The sequence below is a fragment of the Acomys russatus genome, chromosome 3 (genome assembly GCF_903995435.1).
Source record: "Acomys russatus chromosome 3, mAcoRus1.1, whole genome shotgun sequence".
Taxonomy (NCBI): domain Eukaryota; kingdom Metazoa; phylum Chordata; class Mammalia; order Rodentia; family Muridae; genus Acomys; species Acomys russatus.
The window spans coordinates 20,228,562-20,253,361 of NC_067139.1; the positions used below are offsets into that span (position 1 = coordinate 20,228,562).

The window sequence follows — 24,800 nt, forward strand, 5'->3', positions numbered from 1 at the left end:
GACAGAATCCCTTAATGCTTCTGTCTCATCCAAGACATTGAATTACATTAGCTTGGCAGCTCTTACCCAACTACCCTGTCTAATATTTCCCTGATCCCAACATTGTCCATCTTCCTGCCTTGCTTTATGTTTCTTTTCTGCAGCCCACTAACACTCATCAGGGAGCCACACGCCATGCTTGTATGGAACATGGGTGGTCTTGGTTGTTTATTGCTCATGGTTCTTGAGGTCTGCAATAAAAGGTTATCTGTCTTTTCAGTGCCTTGCTTTCTTCTCACATCTGGAACAGGCCTGGTGCACAGCAAACTCTTGTTTAACATTGTTTGGCTGGAGTGCTAATAGGACACATCTGGATAGAGCACAGTATATTTTGTTGGCCATCTGCTTACATCTACTTTTTCCTCACCCTATCAGATCATGTGGGGATCTCCCACTCTCCAAAAGAGCCTTTTGAATGATATACAACTTGCAGTTTTAGAACAAATTCTCTGCACAGGGTATATATTTTAAAGGCTTTCAATATGTCTTGCCAATTTGCTTCCCCCAAATGCTCACATTGAAATATTCTGACAGCAGTAGGATAAGGCAGCAACAGTTCCCCACCTAACAACTTTGAGCCATGCCAGGGATTTCTGCACATGTGCACTCCAAACAGTGAATGATCAGAAAAATACAGCAAGCGGCCCCTTGATATTGTGGGTAAAAGAATTCACTGAGGCAAGAATTTGAACTTAACACGGCAGAGGCAGCTGTGTTTTCTCTGCCACAAGTGGGGCCTCAGAAGGAAGGGTGCATGAATGGGTTGACTGAATTTGTTTGGAACCGTCTGGAAGCAGCCATACCCAACAGCCAGAGAATGTTGCTGGGCATCAGTTAGGACTTAACTTGGTGCAATACTCATCGTAGCTCCTCAGGTGACTTGGGCTTCTGCAAGACTGATGATCTCAGGGTGGTGATACTCCTTACTTGGTGGCTTAAGGCCATAAAAACAAGTGTTCAAGGAAACTAAAAAGCAGTGACATTTCTTTCGTGACCTAGTCCCAAAAGGCCAGTATGCTCTCTCACCTATCCAGATTTAGAGGGACAGGCATGCAGACTGCCTGCATTTCAGGGAGAAGGATGCCAAAGAATTTGCAGCTACTTTTGGTAAGGCAATATTTTGAAGAAAAGTTTTAGATTCTCACCACAACTGAATAGAAGCCACAGACATTTCCCATGTACCCCAGACCCCACACCTGGTGCATCCGCCATTAACAACATCCTGCAGCTCAGGGATCCATTTGTTTCCCCTGATGCCTTCATTGCCTCCCCCTCCTTATCAGTCAATCCAAGTCCTCAGTTTACAGCTGCACTTGCTCGGCGCAGTATAGTGTGTGAGTTTAGACAAACTACGATGTCCTGTGTTCACCATTATCTCATACAGAGTCTTTAAGTTCTTTGCATTCCATTAGTTCAGCCCTCCCTCCCCCAAATCTCTAGAATGTATACAGTCACCACAGTTTTCTTTCCCAGAGTGCTATATAGTTGGGATCAGGAGTCTGTGACCCTTTTATATTGGTTTCTTTTAAGTAGTAATATGCACTTAAGTTTCCTCCCTGGCTTAAAAGCTCTGATCTCTTAAGTCATGAGTAATAGTTGGTTATCTGTCATGACACATGTTGAAGGATATCTTGGCTCCTCCCAAGCTTTGGCAATTATGAATAAAGCTTCTGTGAGCGCCCAAGTGTAGGTGTTTGTGTGATTATAAGTTTCAGCTGCTGGACAGTATTGATTGCTGGACTGTGTGCTAATAGAATGTTTATAGAATGGTTAGTTTAAAGAGACCACATAAGCTGTCTTCCAAAGTGGCCATTTGTTTCTTACTAGTAACAAATGAAAACCTGCTTTGCTTATAGGTGTGTGTGTGTGTGTGTGTGTGTGTGTGTAACTGTCACACAGTACAAGGTTTTTTGGTTTTTTTGAACTTGCCTCTCATTTTATTTATTTATTTTTAAATATTTTATTAATTTATTCATATTACATCTCAATTGTTATCCCATCCCTTGTATCTTCCCATTCCTCCCTCCCTCCTGCTTTCCCCCTACTTCCCTCCCCTATGTCTGTGACTTAAGGGGACTTCCTCCCCCTGTATATGATCATAGGGTATCAAGTCTCTTCTTGGTAGCCAACTATGCTTCCTCTAAGTGCCACCAGGCCTCCCCATCCAGGGGACATGGTCAAATATGGTCACCAGAGTTTGTGTGAAAGTCAGACCCCACTCTCCACTCAACTGTGGAGAATGTCCTGTCCATTGGCTAGATCTGGGTAGGGCTTCAAAGTTTACTGCCCATATTGTCCTTGGCTGGTGTCATAGTTTGAGCAGGACCCCTGGGCCCAGATCCACCCATCATAATATTCTTCTTGTAGGTTTCTAGGACCCTGTGGATCCTTCTATTTCCCCATTCCCCCATGCTTCTCTCACCTAAAGTCCCAATAGGATGTCCTCCCCTCTGACCAACTTTCATGGTAAGTGAAGACTTTCATGGGACATGCTCCTTGGACTAGTGTCCAGATATAAGTGAGTATATACCATTTGTCTCTTTCTGCTTCTGGGAGAACTCACTCATTATGATCATTTCTAGTTCAATCTACTTTTCCACAAATTTTGGGAATTCCTTATTTTTAATAGCTGAGTAGTACTCCATAGTGTAAATGTACCTCAATTTCTTTATCCATTCTTCTACTGAGGGACACTTAGGCTGTTTCCATGTTCTGGCTATTATGAATAAGGCCGCTATGAACATGGTTGAACAAATGTTCTTGTTGTGTGCTGGAGCATTTTCTGGGTATATTCCAAGGAGTGGAATAGCTGGGTCTTGAGGAAGCCCTATTCCCATTTTTCTGAGAAAGCACAGATAGATTTCCAAAGTGGTTGCAGTACAAGGTTTTTGAAGCTTGAGACCTTGAGCCATGGATGAGTGAGGTTCATAAGTGGAAAGAAGAGAGAAGAGAGTCTAGAGTCATGCCATGTTCTGGGGGAACAACCAATCCTGAAAAGATAGAGGAACTGGGATTGCTTTAGTCCACCACTTCCTAGATGCTCCTGTCCCCCAGGAAACTCCCCAAAGAAACCCAATGTGGGGGTTTCTTCTTCTCCCCCGGAGCCTATATAATAAGAAATTTGGCTTTATTCAAAGACAGATATGGTTTTTGTCTCTTGCTCCCAGATGTGATCCAAGCTTTATATCTTTAGACTTCCAGGGTGATAGTTACAAGAAAGCCTGTCATTCGTGGTGGGCCCCCTACACTACCCCTGAAAGTTTATGCTAATGAGGGTCATCCAGGTAGCCAATCAAACAACCAGACACATTAAAACTCTAGGCACTGTCGTTGCTGTGCATCGTCTTGTGTAGATGGATGGTGGGATGCTCCTAGAACAACAGCTGTGTCATGTATGTGTCTGGAGCTCTCTTCCACACTGCCTTCTGTGTAGCCACACTTCTGTCTCGTCCCAGTGCTTCTCCCATAACTAACTGGAACTGTGAGTGCAGCCATTTTCAGTGAGCTCAAGGGAGCGTCAGAACTGGAGGTGGGATTAGCGTTCCCCAGCTCTGCAGAAGCAAAGGCTGCCCTAGACCTGTTCCTTCGAGCAGGACAGTTAGACAAGCTCTAGGTGGGCTCTACTTCTGGCTCTTTGTCTCCCCCAGACAACATATGAGATTAAACTGTCTTTGGTTTTGGGTGTTTCGCTGACATCATCTTGTTATGGTCTGTTGTACACACTGAGGGCACTTCTTGGAGGAGACAGTTCTTACCGTCACCTGGATCCTGAGAGTTCACACATCATCATGTGGTTCCGGACAGATGAAGTGTCTGGACATGAGTAGGCAATTGTGTGTCTTGCTGTTCCTTTTACAGAAAAGGGTCATTCCTGTACCACATGCCAAGACCATTTCGTATCATCACATGGGTGTTTGCAAAATAAGCCAGCGTCCTCTATTTGTGCTTACTTTGGCCTTTCAGGTTAAACAAACCCTTTACATTGGCAAAGGGCCTGACAAGCATTTAGTATTAATTAATTCTTGGAAGTCTCGGGGGAGAAGGTAAGTATTCCTAAGAACTGACAAAATAGATTGTTTCATTAAGTAGGTCCCCATCTCCCCAGTCCTGTGCAGCACCAGATCCAGGAATTCCTTCTGCACTCGGGCTGACTGGGGGATCATCCATCCCTTCAGAGTGTGGAGGCAGAATTTGACAGGGCACAGTTTGTCAGGTGTACGTGCCTCCTTCCATTACCAGCTTTTCAAATCCCAACTTTCCTTTCTTTAGTAAATGAACTTCATGTTTTCCTCCTCAAGTTATTGGGAAGTTCAGCCGAGGGTCAGCAGTACCTGATGCTGATAAAAGCAGACCTCACGTCTAGGCAGCCTTGGACCACCATCCAAGTAATTGATTATGTTTTAAATTCACACATTTTTTTTGCTCGTTGGGAGATTGTGTTTGCTGCTTCCCACCCTATCGTCCAAAGACCCACATTCTTCTCATGGAAGAGTTGGCTGGAGGCCCATCTGGGCATGGAAAATACGTGGCTATGCACAGTCATTTGAGCTTACATTGCTCGTTGACTATGGGAGGAGTTGGGGTTCCTGCCCACCTCCCTGGTTGTGTGTTGTGTCTCATGTTTATTACCATGTGTCAAATTTATTACAGAGTTCAGGGCCAAGGGCAGTCCTAGGAGCAGTCTTTTACCAGCTGTCTCTTGCAGAGAGCATAGGTCTTAACCATCGGGCCAAACAGTGGCCTTTGCAACAGCTTTCTTTTGAACAGGACCGGGCTCTGACTAAAGCTTCTTGAGGAGGACATTACTGTGATTCACTATTTCTCACTTCCTGTCCGACCACAGATTACAGTTCTCCCCAGTATTGAATTTAGAGGCATGCGATCAGGTAATGATTCCGGACTGTGGCATGTCAGGTGATGTGCCTTTTCCGGGTCACGTGCTTCGCTTGTTGGTCCTCTCTTCTCCCAGTCAGAAACACTTGAAGCCTCATATAGAAACGGCGTTGTCATTACGTGGCGTAGAGAAACTTTGTGCAACAAAAGCCTGCCTGCCCCAATCTAGAAAAAGAAAAAATAACTTTGCAGTGTGTTTACCTCTGAGATTTCGTGGCACTTGATTCTTTGGCTAATCTAGAGTATGAGTTGAAATGTTATGGTTCATGTGCCAGATCTGTCTACCTGTTCTTATAAGTAAAGTTTATTAGACTACAGCCTTGCCAACTCAAATGCCGTCCTATAGCTGGTTTCACACTGCAGGGACAGCAGTTGTAATGAGCATCATGTGGACTGGAAAGCAGAGGATTTTATACTATTTAGTTCTATAGAGAGAGGAGTTGCTATGCCTACCTCTCCTGAATGACAAACATAATGAAAGCTTTCTGAACTATCTACATTGACTATACAAAGGTAGAAATGTAAAGCTATTTCTAAAATAATGCCATATTATGTTGCATGATAGTATTACTGCCCAACCGGAGAACATTTACTGTTAGTTTTATGTCAGACTTGGGGGTGATGCTTTTCCTTTGGGGCCCAAGGGGTTCAGAGTTTGGAGAAAATGATTCCTTCTTTTGTAACTTTGGAAAATAGAGACTCACTGTGGGAAAGAGACATTCTGCATTAGCAGAGAGATTTTTCATCACCAGCGCCATTCAAAGTCATTTATTCAAATTTATTCATCCGTGTCTACTACCCAGCCAGGAAATTATTAGGTAGTTACAACTAGCATTGCTAGGACCGGCAACCAGAGCTGTGCAAGAGGCTGCAAAAGGGTCTTCTGTCTTCCTAACTTACCTGTTCGGAGTCAGAGCCCCAACTGACTCTCCGAGGCCGAAGCCAGGCACAGGCGAAGAATTGCTGATTGACCTACACTACAGGTACTTGGGACTCTTCCTCCCTGGGGGAAAGTTCTGGGACAACCATTTCAAGCTCCAGATTTACACAGCAGGTCCAAGATCCTGGCTTCAGGCAGCAGCTCGCTGCTCAGTCGTATATCACACAGAAGAGCTTTTTGCCCAGGTGCGTCGCCCGCTCTTTTCATCCTCCGAGCCTCTTCCTGACAGGTAGCCTGGAAGGAAGCATACTCATATTGATTCCGACAAGCACAGTTGGGACTTCGGCATTCTCTTCTGGCCTCTGGGGTCGAGACGAAGGGGCTAGCGGTGTTGGGTGGGAAGCGGGAAGTAAAGAGCAGCAGGCACACAGGAGCTGAAGGGACGACAAATGAGGCCGGCTTCTTCAGGCTTATGTGAAGTCTGCCTTCTCCCGCACGTCTGTACCTCCGACAAATGGATTTGGTTCTCAGTTCCAGCCATCATTTGATTTCAAGTTTGGTTACCTAGGAAACAGGGGGCACACCGCTGGGACAGTCAGCCCCTGTTCTGTGCCGACCAGAGCTATTAAAACCCATCAAGTCAGCCTCCGAGAAGCTGAGCACGGACAGTTTCAACTCCCAACCAGGTATTTATTTATTTATTTCACTGCATCAGCAGCAAAATGAGTTATTGAACCACTCAGTCTATCGATTGGGGCAGCTTTCTCCTCCACATCCTCTTGGTCTCCCGAAGCCCCTGCGGAGTTGGTGGCAGCCCAGAAGCCCTTTGTTGACAGCTAGTCCACAGCAGGGAAACCAGGCAGCATTAATCCTCCAGGAGCCAGGACTGGGGTCAGGGCTGTGGCCAGACAGGCAGCCTGTCTCAAATCTTGTTTCCTCTTTCACTCGAATAGTACACGGAAGCACATGCCTACAGTCTCAGCATAAAAGGGGGAGGCAGGAGGACCTCTGTCAATTCAAGGCCAGCCTAAGCCACATACCAAGATTTTCATCTCAAAACCCAGAAATTAAAAAGTCCTTGCTAATTGGTTGACAAGGACTCTCACCCATGAACAGCAGCTACTCTGGGGTCTTGTCACAGTCTCCTGCTCACTGTTCAGACATTTAAAAAATATCTCAGACAGGGGGCTGGAAAGATGCTCAGTTGGGTTAAGAGCACTGACGACTCTTCTAGACGACCCAGGTTTGATTCTCAGCACATATATGGTGGCTAACGACTCTCTGTAACTCCAGTTCCAAGGGACCCAATGCCCTCTTCTGGACTCTGAGCCAGATACATATATGGACTGGCAAAACCTTCATACAATAAATAAAACTTGGTAGATCTTTTTAAAAAATAGAGCAATTAAAAGTATTACTGTCAGCCTCGTTTGTCTGCAGGGTCCACATTCACACACAGATCCCACCATGAGTGGAGACCACTGGTGGCAGGTGGAATTGAACCTGCACTGGACACACACACACATACACACACACAGAGAGGGAGAGAGAAAGAGAGAGAGAGAGAGAGAGAGAGAGAGAGAGAGAGAGAGAGAGAGAGAGAGAGAGAGAAAGAGAGAGAATTTTCTGTCTTTATTCAACAATACAGTGTAACAATTTACACAGCATAAAACTATGTTTGATAGTTTTTCCTCTAGAGGTGATTTAAATTGCAAGAGAGGGTTGGTGTGGGCTCTGTGCATATGCCGCTGTGTTGTGAAACAGACTTGAGAATTTGAGACTGCAGGAGCCAGTGCCCCCTGGACCCTGAGGTATGTTACCATTGTTTGAATACTTCCCTGTTATCTGCTAAGAATTACTGGCCTTCTCCAGACACAGCCCCTCCTCAGCCTCCCCCCAGGCCCCCTGAAGCTCTGTCCTGTATCAGAATTATCAACACTCACCTAGATGGATCCCCTCTGGCATCTGCCACTGGTCTCCACACAAACCTGGTTGTGCACAGCATTCGTTGTTTTGCACGGTATTCATGCCTCTTTTTTCTTTAATTTAACTTTTTATTGAGTCTTTGTGAATTTTACATCATGCACACCTAATTCCACTCATATCTCCATCCCTTCATACCCACCCTCTGCCTTTGCAATTTCCCCCGCCCACCAAAAAAGAAAAAAAAAAAAAAAAAAAAAACTCCCATTGTGGAAGCTGTAATGTGTCACAGTGTGTCCACATTTCTTTACTTGCAAATGTTTATTGCAATGAGTCATTGGCGTGGTTAGAGGCCTCTGGCTCCTGCTACACTCTCAATACTGGATTCTCACCAGGATTTCTCTGATATCCAGCTGTTGTCCTGTGTCATGGAGATCCAGAAGCCTTGGGTCCTTAGCACCTGCCCCTTTATGTAGTTCAGCAGTTCATAGGTAGTGTAGATGTTGGGGATGGGCCAACTCAAAGCTCTGGATCTGGGCCTGGGTGGAGTTGAGTTGGTCATCCCTCCAGTTCTCCCGCACCACCAGGCAAGTTCTCCCAAGCTGCTCCAGCTAGCTCACCCAATGCTGCAGCTGGCAAGTGGCAGAGACAGTTCTCCCGCTCTCCTGCCCTCAGGGCCAGCTCACCCATGCCAAGAAGGGTTTGGTTGTGGTGGTGAGTGAAGGTCGGTACAGCCTGCAGGAGAAGGATTTTTTTAGTGTGATGATTACACCCCCCTTGCTCCTGGGAAACAACCCCTCAGGCCTCCTGCACACACACACAGTGCTGGGTTCTGTGGATGGAGCCATTCAACATGACCGGCCTCCTCCAGTGTTTCTGTGCAGCATAGAGTGGGAAAGCTGAGCACTAGGTCTCGTCTCCTCCTCCCTGCTGCAGTACTCACCTGCTGCTGAGTGCAAAGGCCTTCAAATTCCAGAGGCTTCAGACAGTAAACCTGGATTCTCTTTCCAGTCTTGAAGATCTCCTCTCGCTGCAGGGTCTGACTCAGGATCTTTATGAAGGATAGGTCAGCTGCCAGCTACAGAAGCTGTTTTGATGTTCGCCTACGTGGTTGTTGGTGAGAGGTTCAGCTCCCCACCGTGTGCGCTTCATTGAAGGATCGCCAGAACATCCTCAATCCTCAAGATGAGACAGCTCTTTCCCCAAGATATGTGATAAAGAAAGAACCCAGAGCATCTTCTGCAACCCAGTCTAGTAAGAGGCTCTTGGGTGTGTGTTTGTGCAATGACAGATCTAAAGTAGTTTGAAAAAAAAGCATCTTAGTGGAATACGCCTGGACATTTCCTTGCTGTTATTATCTAAACAATGTAATAGCTCTTAATGTAGCATTTAAATGTGTTCAGCATCAGCAGCAGAACGTGGAACTGCCTTACATATGACAGAGTATGTTAGGTCATATGCAAATGCTGCACTTGAGCACTGTGGGTTGTCAGCATAAGCCCTGGCATGAATCCCCCATTGGACCCCGAGGGACTGCTGTCTTCCATTCAGTTTCCTTAAAGTGCCAGTGGTGTTTCACTAAAACTAGTCCAGAAACTGGACTAGGACTCTCCAGAACAAGCCTTAGCCTCCAGGTGACAATGGCCAATGTTCCTGAGCATCATGGAAGCGCGTTAGGTTCATTCATCAAAGTTGACAGATAAAGACACCAAGGAGCTGAGAAATTAAAAAACCTTAACCTGATCACATGGAGAATGGAAAGCAAAGAAATGTTTCACACCCATAGCTTTTCTTCAGCTTGTAAACCTCAGACATTTATTGCTCACAGTTATGGACACCAAACGTTTGAGTCTGAGATGCTTGAAAGGTGTTTTAGGCACCTGGTTCCAGGTTCCCGGGAAGCTCCTCACATGTTGATAGGGACAAAACAGCTTCCTTGGAACTCTTCAGGTTTTGTTTTATTCGTACATTTTTACTTTCAATTGATGCATGGTGGTTGTCCATTTTTATGGAGCATATTGTGATATATGTATACACGTATATTTATATGCAGTATTTCATGCTATGTATACAGTGTTTAGTGATCAGGATGATTGGTACCTCCAAAATGTATCATTCAAGATCCCCTCTGTTGTTGTTTGTTAGCCTGCCTTCCTAATCAGGTGGGACGGTATCCAGGAAACCCACAGCTCTGAGGCCTGGGAAGGTATCCCAGCTCTGAGGTGGGGCAGTGTCCCAAGGAAAGAGCATCTCAGTCACGGCACCCAATGTTGTTGTTTGGTTTGCCTTCTGGTACTCAGATGGAAGACTTGGATGCCCAGGAGCCACACAGCTCTGAAGAAAGGCATCGTGAGACATGGGAGTCCAGGAACTGCACAGCTCTGGGAGGAGGCCCCCTCTGCAGATATGTTTCAGCTCTCAGGGGAGGATCATCCCAACTTCTGAGGAACCGAGAAGCCTAGAAGCCTGAACTCCACTCCTTCTTCAACCAATGCAGCTCTCAGGAGAGGGTTACCCTAACCCCTGAGGAGCTGAGGAGCTGAGGAGCTAAGGAGCCTAAGTCCCACCCCTTCATTTCTTCTTTTGTCCATTTTCTTTGCTTCTTCCGATTAGAGAGCTACACCAGGCAGTAAATTTCTGAAGAGAGATTTATTGGAGAGACGAATCCAGGAGAGAAGGGAGCAATCTAGGCGTGGCTGCCTCTACTCCTGGGAGAAGGCAGAAGGGAACTGGGCAGACACAGCCTTTATATAGGATTCCTTAAGGGGAGGAGCTTTCTAGGGCAGGGATTTCCAGAGTGAGGGGTGGTGGGATTTCAAGTCCTGAGCTTGAAGAGCTCGGGGATTGGTGGATTTAGTGGGAAGTTCAGTGATTGGTCAGTTCTCCTGCTCAAGGGTTGGTGGGTTTTTGTTCAGACTTTTCACCTCAAATTAGAATAATCTGGGATGAATCCTATTGAGGGACTGGCGATGGCAGGTACAGAGGTCTGGGGAGGAGTTGGGCTTCTGGAACTTCCTCAGGCAGGGGTCTGCCCACTCTTCCACGAGGCGTTATAAAGTTTACAAAGTATAAAGCTCACAAAAAACCCACAGCAAAGAAGCCTTTCCAGGCAGCATGAATATCTAACAGAGACTTCAGAGGAGATGGTGCTCTTGTGGGCCACCCCTGTGAAGGCGGTAGACTGAAGCAGGAAAGGTGGTCATAATTATGGACAGCTCTAATGGCCACAGCCCACCCCTGAGGCAGGAAAGGTGTGGGCTCCCATCATAGCAGTAGGCTGAGGCAGGAAATGACACCATGGACAGCTCCCACTGAGGCACTGACAGGAGGCACCATTTTGTTTACTGTCTCCACAGCTGTAGGGCCAGAAGAAGGGGCTGACAGCCGGAGGAGGGAAAGAGGAGCTGGCAGTGCTGAGGCAGAAGGAGGGGCTGGCAGTGTACCCCTCAAAACTTCAGTGTCCTGCTGCTTGAGGACTAGACATTGTGTGTGTGTGTGTGTGTGTGTGTGTGTGTGTGTGTGTGTGTGTATCGGACAACTTGGATTCTTTGTGGTGGGGTTGGTGGCTTTGGCTGGGGGGTAGGGGGTGGCATTGGGCTGCCACAGACAGTACCTGCTGCAGCTGGATGAACCAGCTGGCTGCTGAGGCTGCTATTGCTTTAGGGGGTGGGGGGCAGCAGTGGGCCACTTGATTTATCTCTACGGTGGCAGGGGTAGTGTCAGCGAGGCCCACTTGATCTATCTCTGCAGTGTGGGGATGACAGGGCAGCAAGGCTACTTGGGGAAGCTATCATGACTGTGGCTGACCTTCGGGGCTCTTGACTGCTGTCACTGCTGCCGCAACTGCAGAAGCCCTAAACCCTCTATCAGCTATTTTGAAATATTCAATTAAACTGAAACATAGTAGCACCGTATAAAGCCAAGACCAGAGAGCAGAGGGCAACTGTGCTCCTTTGAATCAGAATGGCCCCAATAGGTTCATGTGTTTGAATGCTTGGCCCATAGGGAGTGGGTGTGGCCTTGTTAGAGAAAATGTGTCACTGTGGGGGTGGGGATGGGCTTTGAGGTCTCAGAGGCTCAGGCTAAGCCTAGTGTCACTTTCACTTCTGCTGCCTGCAGAGCAAGATGTAGAACTCTCAGCTCCTTCTCCAGCACCATGTCTGCCTGCATGCTGCCATGTCTCCCGCCATGATGATAATAGACTAAACCTCTGAAACTGTAAGCCAGCCCCAACTAAACATTTCCTTTGTAAGAGTTGCTGTGGTCATGGTGTTTCTTCACAGCAATGAAGCCCTAAGGTGGCAATGCAGCCTCTTCTGCTCATACCAGAGTAAATGTTCTGGTACCAGGGGCTGTATGCTTAATAGTTACTGAAGGTTTTTACTGAAGACACAAGCTTGCCTTGCATGTGCATTGACAAAACAGACACCTACACTATGTTAAACATTACTGCCTTGGCACAACAAAACACCAGTGGAACCACCTGCTTTGCAGCCTCCCCTGTGAGCCCAAGTGCCACGGTGGAAGTTCTAGCTGGCACACCATATCATTTCCATTCCCGAAGTTCAAGGTTTTGGGTGATGATTCTTTTGTGGATCCATTCAACACGTCCTTCTTGAATATATTCCATGCTCTGTCATTCAGCAGGACAATCAGTGACAAGGTAGGTGTCTGGTGCTACCACCCTTAGGCCTGTGTCTTGAGTGCAGGAAGCTAGGTACTTAACCTGGGTGGGTGGTTGGACCACTTGTAGCTATATTAGATGTCTGGTCAGGATGCAGGTCTGAGGGTCAATTCTTGGGAATAGAATATGGAGTATACTATGGGATCTGTGTTGTGGGTGGCAACAACTCCTTTCCGAAGCAAAGCTAATTTGTGAAAATAAGCCATTTGTGAAAAAAAAAAATAATGGTAATTACCAGGATGACTGTCTACAGAGTGCCTCTTACATGTCAAGGACACTCTGCAGACATCTTAATGTCAACATAATTCTCATAAGCGCTTAATGGAGTAGGTCTGTTTGTAAGTACAGCCAAGTGTGTGCTTAAGGTGATGTGGCTTGTTGGTGGCACTGGACCTTGAACTTGGGTCGGCCAGACTCTGTAGCCTATGTGTTTTAGCCTCAGACATGGTCAGTTTCCTGTGCCTGTGTGTTCCACATCCAGAGCTTCAACTACCCACAGATTGAAAACATCTACCATAAACGCATGCAGACTTTGTCTTGTTGTCTTTACCTGCACAATATAATCTATTTACGCAGTGTCTACGCTGTGTCACGGATCCGTATCAGTTGCTTTTCTCACTGCTGTGACATAATACTTGACAAAAACAACTTTAAAAAGGAATATGGTTTTTTTTTTTAACTAAAAACATTTTTTTTTTAAACTGAGTGCTTTCCCACCCCCAGCCCCCCACAGGAAGCCATCAACTGAGAAGAGCCATATTTCAACATCCCTCATTCCTATCATAAATTTTGAGAGTTCGCTTCAGTGGCTTCCTGTATAGATTGTTGGGGTGGTGGGGAGAGGGAGGGAAAAAGGAGGGGTTGTCACAGAGGCCTTCTATAGCTCTCAACTGTAAGTCTGCAATCATTGCTTTCACTGCAAAAGAAGTTTGCTTGCCCTCTATAGTCAGTGGCAGCATGGGCCCGGACATCAACATGGCCCCTGGCAGCAGCAAGGACCACAGACATCAACATGACCTTCACGCGTAACATGGGCCACAGACATCAACATGACTTCAGAAGGCATCACAGACCAGAATATCCGCATGGCCTCTGCTTATAACATGAGCCACGGACATCTAAGTGGCCCTCAGCAGCAGCAGAACCATGGGCAGCAACATGGCCCATTCAGGTGGAGGCACAGATCACAGGTATTCCCCTGGCCTTTAGTGGACCATGGACATCAACATGGCCTGGGAGGTAACAAGGGTCACAGACATCAATGATGCCTTCAGTGGACCATGGACATCAACATGGCCAGTTCAGGTGGCAGCACAGATCACTGATGTTCCCCTGGCTTTCAGTGGTAACTCAGATCATGGACACAGTCACGGTCCTCAGTGACAGCATGAGTTACAGACATCAATACGGCCCCTGACTGCATCAGGGCCTCTGACACCAACATGGCCTCAGGTGTTGTTTTATTTTCTTCATTTGTTTTGAGAGCTGTCACAAGCATGGGGTGGACCTGGGAGGACTAGCAAGTGAATGTCATGAGGGTGCACTATGTGAAATTTCCAAATAATCAATTAAAAAAAATCATGTCGTTAAGAGAAGAAATTGTCTTAGAAAAAAATAATATTTTAAATGTAAAATAATTTAAATTATTGTAAATTATGTGTACATGTGTGTCTGTGAGTGTGTATGTCACCTGGTAGTGGATGCCCCTGGAGGTCAAAGGCCTTTGATCCCCTGGAGCTGGATTTACAAGTGGTTGTGAGTCTCCCAAAGTAGTTGCTAGGAACTAAAAGAGAATCTTCTGGAAGAGCTGTGTGCTCCTAACCACCAAGCTGTCTCTCCACCCCTAGGAAGGTTTATTTTGCTTCTGAGTTGGAGGGTACAGTCTAGCATGGTGGAGAAGTGATGGCTTTGGCCGTACGAGGTGGCTGGCCACATTGTGCTCAGAGTGAAGAAGCAGAGAGAGAGATGAATGCTGATTCTCAGCCCACTTCCCCTTCTATTCAGTCTGGGACTCAGACCGTGGAATGATGGCTGCTCACCCTTAAGGCAGGCCATCTCTGCTCTGTTAAACTTTTCTGAAAATACCCATCATAGACACCCAGGGGTGTGTCTGCTACCTGATTCCAAATTCCATCAAGCTGGACAATCAAGACTGACCATCACTGTATTATAAACAATCTAGTGGTTAACCAAAGTATATAGAAAGATACCTATGGGTTCTGCACAGACACTATGCTGCTTTCTTGTACAAGGGATCCAAGCATCTTGTGAAGAGACACCATGACCATGGCAAGAAAAACTGGGGCTGGTTTACAGGTTCAGAAGTTTAGTTCATTACTGCCGTGGCAAAAGCACAGTAGCATGTAGGCAGATGATGCTGGAGAAGGAACTGAGAGTTCTACATCTGGGATGGTAGATAGCAGGAAGAGAGGGTTAACCACTGGGCTTGGCTTGAGTTTCTGAAACATCAAAGCCCACCCCCACTGGCCCACTTCCTCCATCAAAGCCACATCTACTCCAACAAGGCCATACCTCCTAATCCTTTCAAATAATGCCACACCCTATGGACCTATGGGGGCCATTTTTATTCAAACCATTACAGCACTTCAGAGATAGTGTGCAACAGATCTCTTACGGATATTAAAAGAAAACCGTATTTGATGATCACCCATGTTATCTAAGAAAATTGTTCATAGCATTTGATCAAGCCTGCACTTGTCTTGGTCTCAGCTGACACGTTTGCCACTAGTCCAGCCTCAGCCTATGCTTTGAGATGTCAATAAACTTCAAACTTCATTTTGTAATCCCTCAGTCACTAGGCAGATAACTAATATCATGATAATTTTTCTCTGACTGTTTAGCTTTCCCCATAATAATGCAGCTTAATTAAGCTAGCCACCAAAGAGCTGCTCAGCAGAGACTGGCAGAACGGATTTGAATTAATCTTTCTTCTCTTAGGTGTTCCTAAGTCAAACTCATCCATGCCCACACTGGGATGTTATCTCCACCTGCATAATGGGATTAAAAGAAGACATCCTCACTCCATTCATTAGACCATGTGTGCATGCTCAAACTATGATGTACCTCTGACTCTTAATGCAGATCCCTGGGTACTGAGCTAGTACTGCTGAAATACTCTCGTAGGGATAATGTCCCAGTGATATTAATAGTAATAAACACAGGTCCCATATAGTGTAACTGGATGGCATCCAATACTGACACTTGATTGGATGTCTGATCATATCTGAACCAGCTGAGGTCACACAATTGAGTTCAGCCCTAGGTTAAAATCCTGATTGTACCACTTTGAAACTGCTGACTTTCTAAAAATTTTTTTTTTTTTTTTTTTTTTTTTTTTTTTTTTAAAGACAGGGTTTCTCTGTGTAGCCTTGGCTGTCCTGTAGCTCACTCTGTGGGCCAGGCTGGCCTCAAACTCAAAGATCTACCTGCCTCTGCCTTCCTGGTGCTGGGATTAAAGATGTATACTATAACACCTGGCTGGCTTTTATTACCAGTAAAATGAAACTGACAACACTATCCCCCCTTCGGCAGAGCTATTGTTGATAAGGCCGTAGATGAGCATCTGGTGTTGTCATTGAAGTTATTTTGCTATTCTAGGACTTCCATGATTCTTGATACAGCTAGCTTATATTGTAAGTCCTATTAATACGCATTTTAGTGCAACGCCTTGTAACTGTGTATAGTGTGTGTACGTGTGTGTGTGTGTGTGTGTGTGTGTGTGTGTGTGTGAGAGAGAGAGAGAGAGAGAGAGAGAGAGAGAGAGAGAGAGAGAGAGAGAGAGAGAGAGAGAGAGAGAGAGAGAGAGAGAGAGAGAGATTCGGTCTTACTGTGTGATGACACAGCTACAAAGCATGTAGAGATATAAGTGAACCCTAACATGGGCATTCTTTTATGAAACTCAAGGATGTTTATCTCTGTGTTATATTCTACTTTATTGTGAGTGATAAATACAGCACACATATCTTGAAATATAGACTAGACTGACCTATACCATAAACTTAGACTGGTACTCAGTCGAAATAATACCATAGTTTCTTTTAGTGATAAAAATACCTACTGGTGTATAAAGTATGATAATAAAAATTTAGTATTTGACCACCAGATACCTGATTGCCTATTTTATTATGTACTATTCACCACAGTTATGATATGGAATCAACTTATGTGCTTGTCAAATATATATATATATATATATATATATATATATAAAGAAAGTTACCACAAACACAAAATACAACACAGACATACACACAACACACACACACACTCAGAGAAAGAGAGAGAGAGAGAGAGAGAGAGAGAGAGAGAGAGAGAGAGAGAGAGAGAGAGAGAGAGGCCTACACATATTGAGCCATTAAGAAGAATGAAATATTATCATTTATAACAAAATTGATAGATCCAGAGGACACTATGCTAAGTGAAATAAGCCAGACATAATTGGACAAGTAGTGCATGGTCTCTTACATGTCAATGCTAAAAACAGTCAATCTGAAAGTAGAAGGAAATTAATAAATATTGGAAAACATTGAGTGGGAAAAGGAAGATTGGACACTTTTATCCGTGGGTAGAAATACTACACAGAACGCCATTAAGATGCACAATTGCAGGTTAATAATAGGAAATACTTTAGCATTTGCAAACTGTTAAATAGAAATTTTATGGCATACAATCCTCAGCACACTCTTGGCTGTCATGCTTTAAAGAGAAGGAAATGGTTTACAAATAGTTCAGAGTCAAAGCCATCACTGTTCTGGAAATGAAATGTGCAAGACCAAGGTTATGGGTTTTGAATTTTTTCTTGTTTTTTTGAGACAGGATTCTCTGTGTAGCCTTGGCTGTCCTAGACTTACTTTGTAGACCAGTCTGGCCTCGAACTCACAATGATCTGTCTGCCTCTGCCTCCCAAGTGCTGGGATTCAATGAGTGCACCACCATGCCTGGAGTGGTCTTTGAATTTATAACTTCATCAAGGCCATGCTCCCTGCCCAGAATGTCTCCTTTTCTTCTTTTTTTTTCCACGTTTACATGTTAAAACCTCCTCAGATCTCAGTACTTTATGGATCCTTCCCTAACTTCCCTCTGTCTCCCTCCTGCCAACTCCCATTCAGTTGTGTGTCCACTAGGTATTCATGAAAGGCTTTATTAGAGCAAGCCGTTGATAGCCAGAGAGGTGTCCTTGTTCCAGATGGGATATGCTTGAGACCCTCCTGAAGACTATAGATTCTCCCTAGAGTGATAAGAAAAGCCATCAGAGTTTCAGCAACATACTTACATTGAAAGAAGACAGGAAGAGTACCTACCAGGCAGGAGCAGTGCTCGGAGTCAGAGTTTCATAATCCCTAGCAGCCTAGATAGACCTAAGTCTTAGGGCCAGAAACATATAGGCATCATTAGATCTTGGATCAGGGAGAGTTGATGTGGTCCATCTGATGATTTTAGGCACAGGATGTAAAATCAAAGATCACATGACCCTGTCACAGGACTTATTGTCTAGAGTAGGCACCCCTTTAGTTCTTCTTGCTGATGTCACAAGCAATCACATACATTATGGTTTAATATAACATACATATCTTATAGTTTTTTAGCACTCAGAAGCCCAAAATCAGCTTCACTGTCCCGAGTTGAGGGCTAGACTCAGCTTATTCATTTTGAAGGCTCCACAGGGCAGTCAATTTACCTGATTTCTCTACTTCTACAAGCCATTTGCCTCACTTGGCTTGTGGTTCTTCCTCTGTCTTCAGAGAATGTCTCTTCAGCCTCTGCTTCCAGCAGCACATCTCTTTTCAGTGCCTCTGCTTTCAAGGTGCCATTGCCATCCCTGTGTGGGCCCCTTCTGCCTCCCTTTCATAAGGAAGCTGCCGATTGCACTGGGCCACCTGAAAGAGCCAAGATAATGGCGTTATCTCAAGATCCTTAATTCATATGTTGTTGTTGTTTTCACTTTTTCTCATTTTGAACAAGGTCTAATGTGTAGTCTAGGCTGGTTTTGAGGTATGGCAACCCTCCTGCCTCTGCCTCCCAAGTTCTAGGATGACAGGGCATATTACCATGTCATACCATCAGATTAAAAATTTAATTTAGGAAGGTGTGGTGGCACACACCTTTAATCTCAGCACTTGGGAGGCAAAGGCAGGCAGATCACTGTGAGTTCAAATCCAGCCTTGTCTACAAAGGGAGTCCAGGACAGCCAAGGCTACACAGAGAAACTCTGTCTTGAAAAACCAAAAAAAAAAAAAAAAAAAAAAAAAAAAAAAAAAAAAAAAAAAAAAAAATTTTAAATTTAATCTCTGGCCATAGAAGATGATATTCACAAACTACAGATTTGGCATTAGGATGTAAACACCTTCAGGAAACCATTACTTGATATGCCAGCAATCCCAAAGACCTAGTGGGAAAACAAATGAGTACTTCAAAAATATGTAGCCCCAGGTCTCCCGGAACTTGTTGTGTAGACTAGACTGGTCTCAAATTCACAGAGCTCTGCCTGCTTCTAAATCCTGAGTGTTATCTAGAATAGAAGGCATGGGCCACCATGCCTGGCTTAAACGAACATTTAATTGACCAATTGTGATACTTTGAAAAAAGAGGTAGACAGAGTAACTGAATAAGAAGTGAAGAGTGGTTGTGTGAATGGAAGAGAAAAACAAGATACCAAGGAGGTTGCTCATCTTGAGACAGGCTGAGAACATCTCTCAGCAGAGTGATACTCAAGCTGAGATCCAATTAAAGAGTGGGGAGGGCAGAGAACACCCAGAGGCCTGCCCCTCCTCTGCTGCACCACCCAATACGAGGGTGGTGGGACAGGGGGTGGGGGGAGAGATGCCCAGTGACCCACTGTAGTGGGAGCCACTACAGTTGTGCAAGTATGTGCTGGACAGATGGCAGAGAAAGAGAAGTGGAGCAGTTTGAGCATTATGAGGAAAGGGAGAACTTGAGTGGCCAGGGTGAAGAGGAATAGCCTGTTGTGAGTAGTTAGCCCTGCTACCTGAGGCAGTGGTGAGGTCCAGCCGAGGCTGCCACTGAAGGTTATGACAGGGTCCATGGCCATGCAGCAGCAGGGGTCATATTACCACTAAAGGCCATGCAGATATCCCTTTTCTAGGCTGTTATCTGGGACCATCTTGATAGCCAAGTGCTGTGTAGAGCTGGCCCCACCCCTCACTGGCTGCAGAATTCTGGAGAGCATGACCTGCTCCTGGCCTGGGCATCACAATAGAGTTGGTCAGAATGAGCTGGCCCCACCAGTGGCCTACTTTGAGGTGTGTGGGCTCTGAAGAGATGCCCTCCCCTGAAAACCTGAGGCAGTTGGGAGAGCTGACCCCACCCTGTCATAGGCTGCAGCACTTGGCAGTACAGTAGAGCTGGCCTTGATGGTAAAGGCACAGGTAAGCCAGCCCCAAGGGTGTGAGAACATAAGAGCTGGCCCAGCTCATCACGGGCTGCAGTACTTGGTAGAGCAGGTCTCGCTCCTTGATTGGGCAGCACAGTAGAGCTGGCTCTGGTGGCATGGGTGTAGGTAAACTGGCCCCAGGGCATGAGAGTGGGAGAGCTGAGGCAGCTACCATCCAGACCCAGACCCAGGGCTTTGAATTGGCCCAAACCAACATCTACCTCAGCTATGCACTACTAGAATTCATGAAGGGGTTGGTCCTACAGATCCAAAGCTGCAGGGTCTCCATGACACAGGGAAACAACAAGATATCCACAAGAAGCCCCCCACCCCCTCCCCTGTCCCCATTGAGGATCGATAGTGCAGCAGAAGACAGAGGCTTTGAACCAGACCAATGACTCACTGCTATGAACATTTTCAAGTAAAAACATATCCTGTGGGACATACTGTGACACACCAAAGCCTCCACCATGATATGTTTTATTTTTATTTTTTTATTTTCTTTTAGGAGGGTACGTTGCAAAGGCAGAGGGCAGATACAGAGAGGGAGAGCAGTGGGACTGGAGTGTATGATGTGCGACCCACAATCAATAAAATGGTTTTAAAAAAAAAAAGAGTGAGGCATGTAAACATTTGAAGGGAGAGCCTGTCATGGAAGGACCAAAAGGCACCTGAAGATGAGAAAAGCTGAAAATATTTGAAGGACCAAAAAGTCTGATATGGTTTGGGGGAGAGCTAGGAGACTGGGGTGGAAGCAGGAGAAGATCACAGGACCCGAGTCAGGAAAGGAGAGGTGACTGATTTCAAGGACAATTCTAAAGGAAAAGCAGTTCTCAGGCGGTAGAAGGCAGCCAACAAAAAGTAGTTTCATTTTGTTTTATAGTTTTTAAAGGCATACTGGCAGAAATTAATGCAAGAAAAACAAAGGAAACCATACATTGACTCTAAAGAGCTGAAAAAAAATAGCAATATTGACAGAAACTTTGCCCAACTGCTCAAATGAAATAAAAAGAAGATAAGACTCAAATAAACAGTAAAAATGGAACAGGGAAACATAACAACAGACATCAAGGCAATTCAGAATGTCATACGGAAATACTGTAAAATAAAACAAAACAAAACAAAAAACACCTCTACTCTGTTAAGCTGGAAAAGCTAATGAAAACAGATGGATTTTAAAAAATTCAGTGAAATCACCAAAATTAAGTCAAGAAGAGGTCAGCAACATAAACAGGTGCAGGACAAACAAGGGGACTGAAATAGTTAAAAAACAAAACAAAACAAAAACAAAAACAAAAACAAAACCCTTCAAACTCAAAGAAAACCAGAAGACCAGGAAGTGGTGTGAATTGACTGACAAAACCAGGCACCACGCCAGTCATTCGAGCAGAATTAAAAAAAAAACAAAACAACTTAAGAACAAGAAAATAAATTCCTGTATTACCTATTTTTCACACCCTTCTTTCCTTATGCAGAGCTAAGCGCCTATCTTGTCTTCTGGAGAACTGTTATTTTATTCATTTATTGTTTTTAATAAATCATATTCACCCTCATTGCTCTCTCCTGCTCCCGTCCTACTTCCCCTGATTTCCTTTCCTCTTCCTGCCTAGTCCGTGTTTTACTTTATGGCTTATATATATTTATTTATTCATTTATTGATGAGCCAGTGAATTTCATTAGGGTTGCTTATAGAAGTTCACTCCCCCAGGGACCTTTAACAGCCTATAGACCCTTATAGGACTCGTGGGCCCTTTCTCCAGCTGCTATTATCTACACACAGGTCAGGGAGAGGGGGTCATGGACCTTCCTAAGCCCCGTGACAGTTGTTAGAAGGCTCAGTATTGCACAGGTTTATGCCAGTGCATCACTGGTGCTGTGGGATCAAGGATGCAGTCACAGGGTCATGTTCCGAAGACAGTACTGTGCCCCATTCCGCTCCCTCCTCTGGCTCTTACAGTCCTTATGGTCTGCTCGCTTCTCTCTTCTCTGGGCCTTGGGAGGGTGATAGAGGATTCTCACCTATGGCTGAGCACTCCAGGGTCCTCTCAGTACTTTGACCAGGTGGGAAGTTTTGGCAGTTATCACTGACACTCCAAAGAGGCAGTGGCACTAATATACACCTATAAGCAATATTATTTAGAAGGGAAATGAACAGGTATAACTATATAGTTAGCAAAACAGTATCAGTGTTTTCCCCACTAGGGGCTTTGATTAGGTTTTTCAGGACTAGATGTGGATTCCTTGGAGAGGAGCGGGGGGACCTCAAATTCAATCAGAGAGTAGTTGGCTACCTTGATTACTGACTTGCTACCGCTAGCTACACCGTGGTTGCTTCTTGTCTGGCTGGCCAGTAGGATAGCAAACAGGGTCTGCATCTGTGTGGGATTTTTGACAAATAATTCTCCTACAGTTTGTGTAGCACCCTCTGACGCTTTGGAATCACCCCTGTTATTAAAGGACTTTCAGTAGATGCTCCCTCCTTACCAGAACAAAAATATGTAGGCAGAACGAATTGATCTCTTAAAGGTTTTTTCCCCCCTCTTTCTTAAAAAAGCACACAGCAGAGAAGTCAGGTTTGAGGGCGGTTAATCTAGAAAGCGTTGGGAGAAGAGTGAATATTATCAAAACACATTGGATAAAACCCTCCTAAAGAATTAATAAGAGGAAACAAGAACGCGAAACTTCCTTCTTAGAGTGACATCTGCTTTGGCATTTCTAGTACCGAAGGTCTGCTGGTGACAGCTGCTCAGGGTTTGCTTTTGTCTTAAAGCTAACTTTTTGTTTTTTGTTTTTGTTTTTTCAAAATAGGGTTTCTCTGTGTAGCCTTGGCTGTCCTGGACTAGCTTTGTAGACCAAGCTGGCCTCGAACTCACAGGTATTCACCTGCCTCTGCCTTCCAAGTACTGGGATTACTGGCGTGCACCACCGCACCTGGCTTTAAATCCAATGTTTATTCTGTGTTTATTTTTGAAAACTATTTTCACTCTAGAGTTCCAATTTGAAAGACTTCTCTTCAGTGCTTTAAAGATATCACTCCTTTCCCTCTGGCTTGCATGGTCTCTGACCAACTTACAGAAAACAACCCATGTCCAGTTTGAGTCCTTATCTTTGTTCTCCTAGGTATAGTATTCCTTTTCTCTGGCTGCTTCTAGATTTTATTTCTTATTGATTTGACTCTGATGTGTTTTGATACAGCTTTCTTTCTGGTGTGTTGATTGGAGTTTGTTGGTCTTCTTGGATCTGCAGGTTTATAGAAAAATGGGAAAACTAGGCCATCATTTCTTCAGAAATTTGTTCTTGCAGCTCCATTATATATCCTTTTGCGGTACCAATTTTTCGTGCCTTAGAATGTTTGCAACGTTGATGCTGTTTCACAGGTTACTAGGGTGCTCCTTCAAACACACTTGTGCACCCCTTTTTTCCCTACCCCCTTTCCCTCCCTCCTTTTCTCCCTCCCTCCCTCCTTCCCACCCCCAGATCTAATAAAATCCTTGCACGTTCAGTATTGTCTTGGTGCTAGCTTCTTGGAGAGTCTGGATCACATTTTCTATTGAGTAAGTTTCTCTCTTGAAATGCCATCTTTGAAAAAGCATGACGCAAGCCGGGCATGGTGGCATACACCTTTAATCCCAGCAATTGGGAGGCAGAGGCAGGTGGATCGCTATGAGTTCGAGGCCAGCCTGGTTTACAAAGAGAGTCCGGGATAGCCAAGGCTACACAGAGAGACCCTGTCTTGAAAAAAACAAAAACAAACAAACAAAAAAAAAACAAAAAGAAAACCACAAACAAACAAACAAAAATAAAAGAAAGAAAAAAAGAAAAAGCATGTCGGGGTTGTTTTTCACAAACTCTTCCTTGTATCTCAGCTTGGTCTTCTCCAGGCTTGTCTCCACACTTACATCAGGTTTCTAAGGGCTTCTGTGTGGATTCTGTCACTCTGCTGATAAGTTTCCCCCTTCTGCAAAAACCACAGGCAATTCCCCTGCTTTTGTCCACGTAGGTGGATTAGAACGTTCCGTAACCCAGGAATTTTCTACTTGCACGTTGGTAGCCTGTGTGCTTCTTGCCTGTCTTTGTGGATTTCGCCTTAATCCTACCCAGAGTAGGCACTTTATAGGCTTCTCCCGTGCCTCCTGTTTGCTCTTTTACTGTGACCCGCCAACCTGGGCTGCGTTCGCGCCAAGACTGTGAAGAAGGCGTGTGAAGAAGGCGGCTCGGGTCATCGTCGAGAAGCCCTACATATGCCTAGGTAATGATTTCTACACCAACAAGCGCCTGTACGAGGAGAGCGCCACTATCCCCAGCAAGAAGCTCCTAACAAGACAGCAGGCTCTGTCACGCATCTGAGGAAGCAGATTCGGAGAGGTCCTGTGAGAGGGATCTCTGTCAAGCTGCGGGAAGAAGAGAGAGAGGAGAGATAATTGTGTTCCTGAGGTCTCAGCCCTAGACTAGGAGATCACTGAGGTAGATCCTGACACCAAGGAAACGCCGAAGCTTCTGGACTTTGGCAGCAGTCTCTCCAACCTGCAGGTAGCTCGGCTTACAGCTCGGATGAATTTCAAAACACCACGTGGAGCCATTTAAATCTCTTCTGTCGTATTTTCAATAAACCCGAAAACAAGAAAAAAGAATCATCCTCATAGTAGTGGAGTCAGGGGCATTCCTTGGCTTTCTACTGCGGTGTAGATCCCGCCTCTCAGGTAACTGTGTAAGTTCTTCAGATCTCTGAGTACCTTCCTTAACTTTGTGAGAACACTGAGGTCCTCTCTCTGTTCCACAAAGTGGAAGTTACCCACAGGTGGAGAATATGGACAATTACGGAGTTGTCCTTCCTCCCACTCCCTATAGCTTTTTTTTTTTTTTTTTTTTTCTTTTTTCTTCTTCTCTCTGGGTCCATAAGTCTATGGCTACTTATTTCCCAATGAGCAATTCCCAAACAAGTGACTCTTTCCTGTAATGGGTGTCCTCAA

At 45.1% G+C, this 24,800-nt stretch overlaps 1 pseudogene; it reads left to right on the forward strand.

Annotated features, from left to right (window-relative positions):
* The first annotated feature begins 13,634 nt into the window (after positions 1 to 13,634).
* On the forward strand, positions 13,635 to 24,414 carry LOC127186964 (40S ribosomal protein S17-like; annotated as a pseudogene).
* The last annotated feature ends 386 nt before the right edge of the window (positions 24,415 to 24,800 follow it).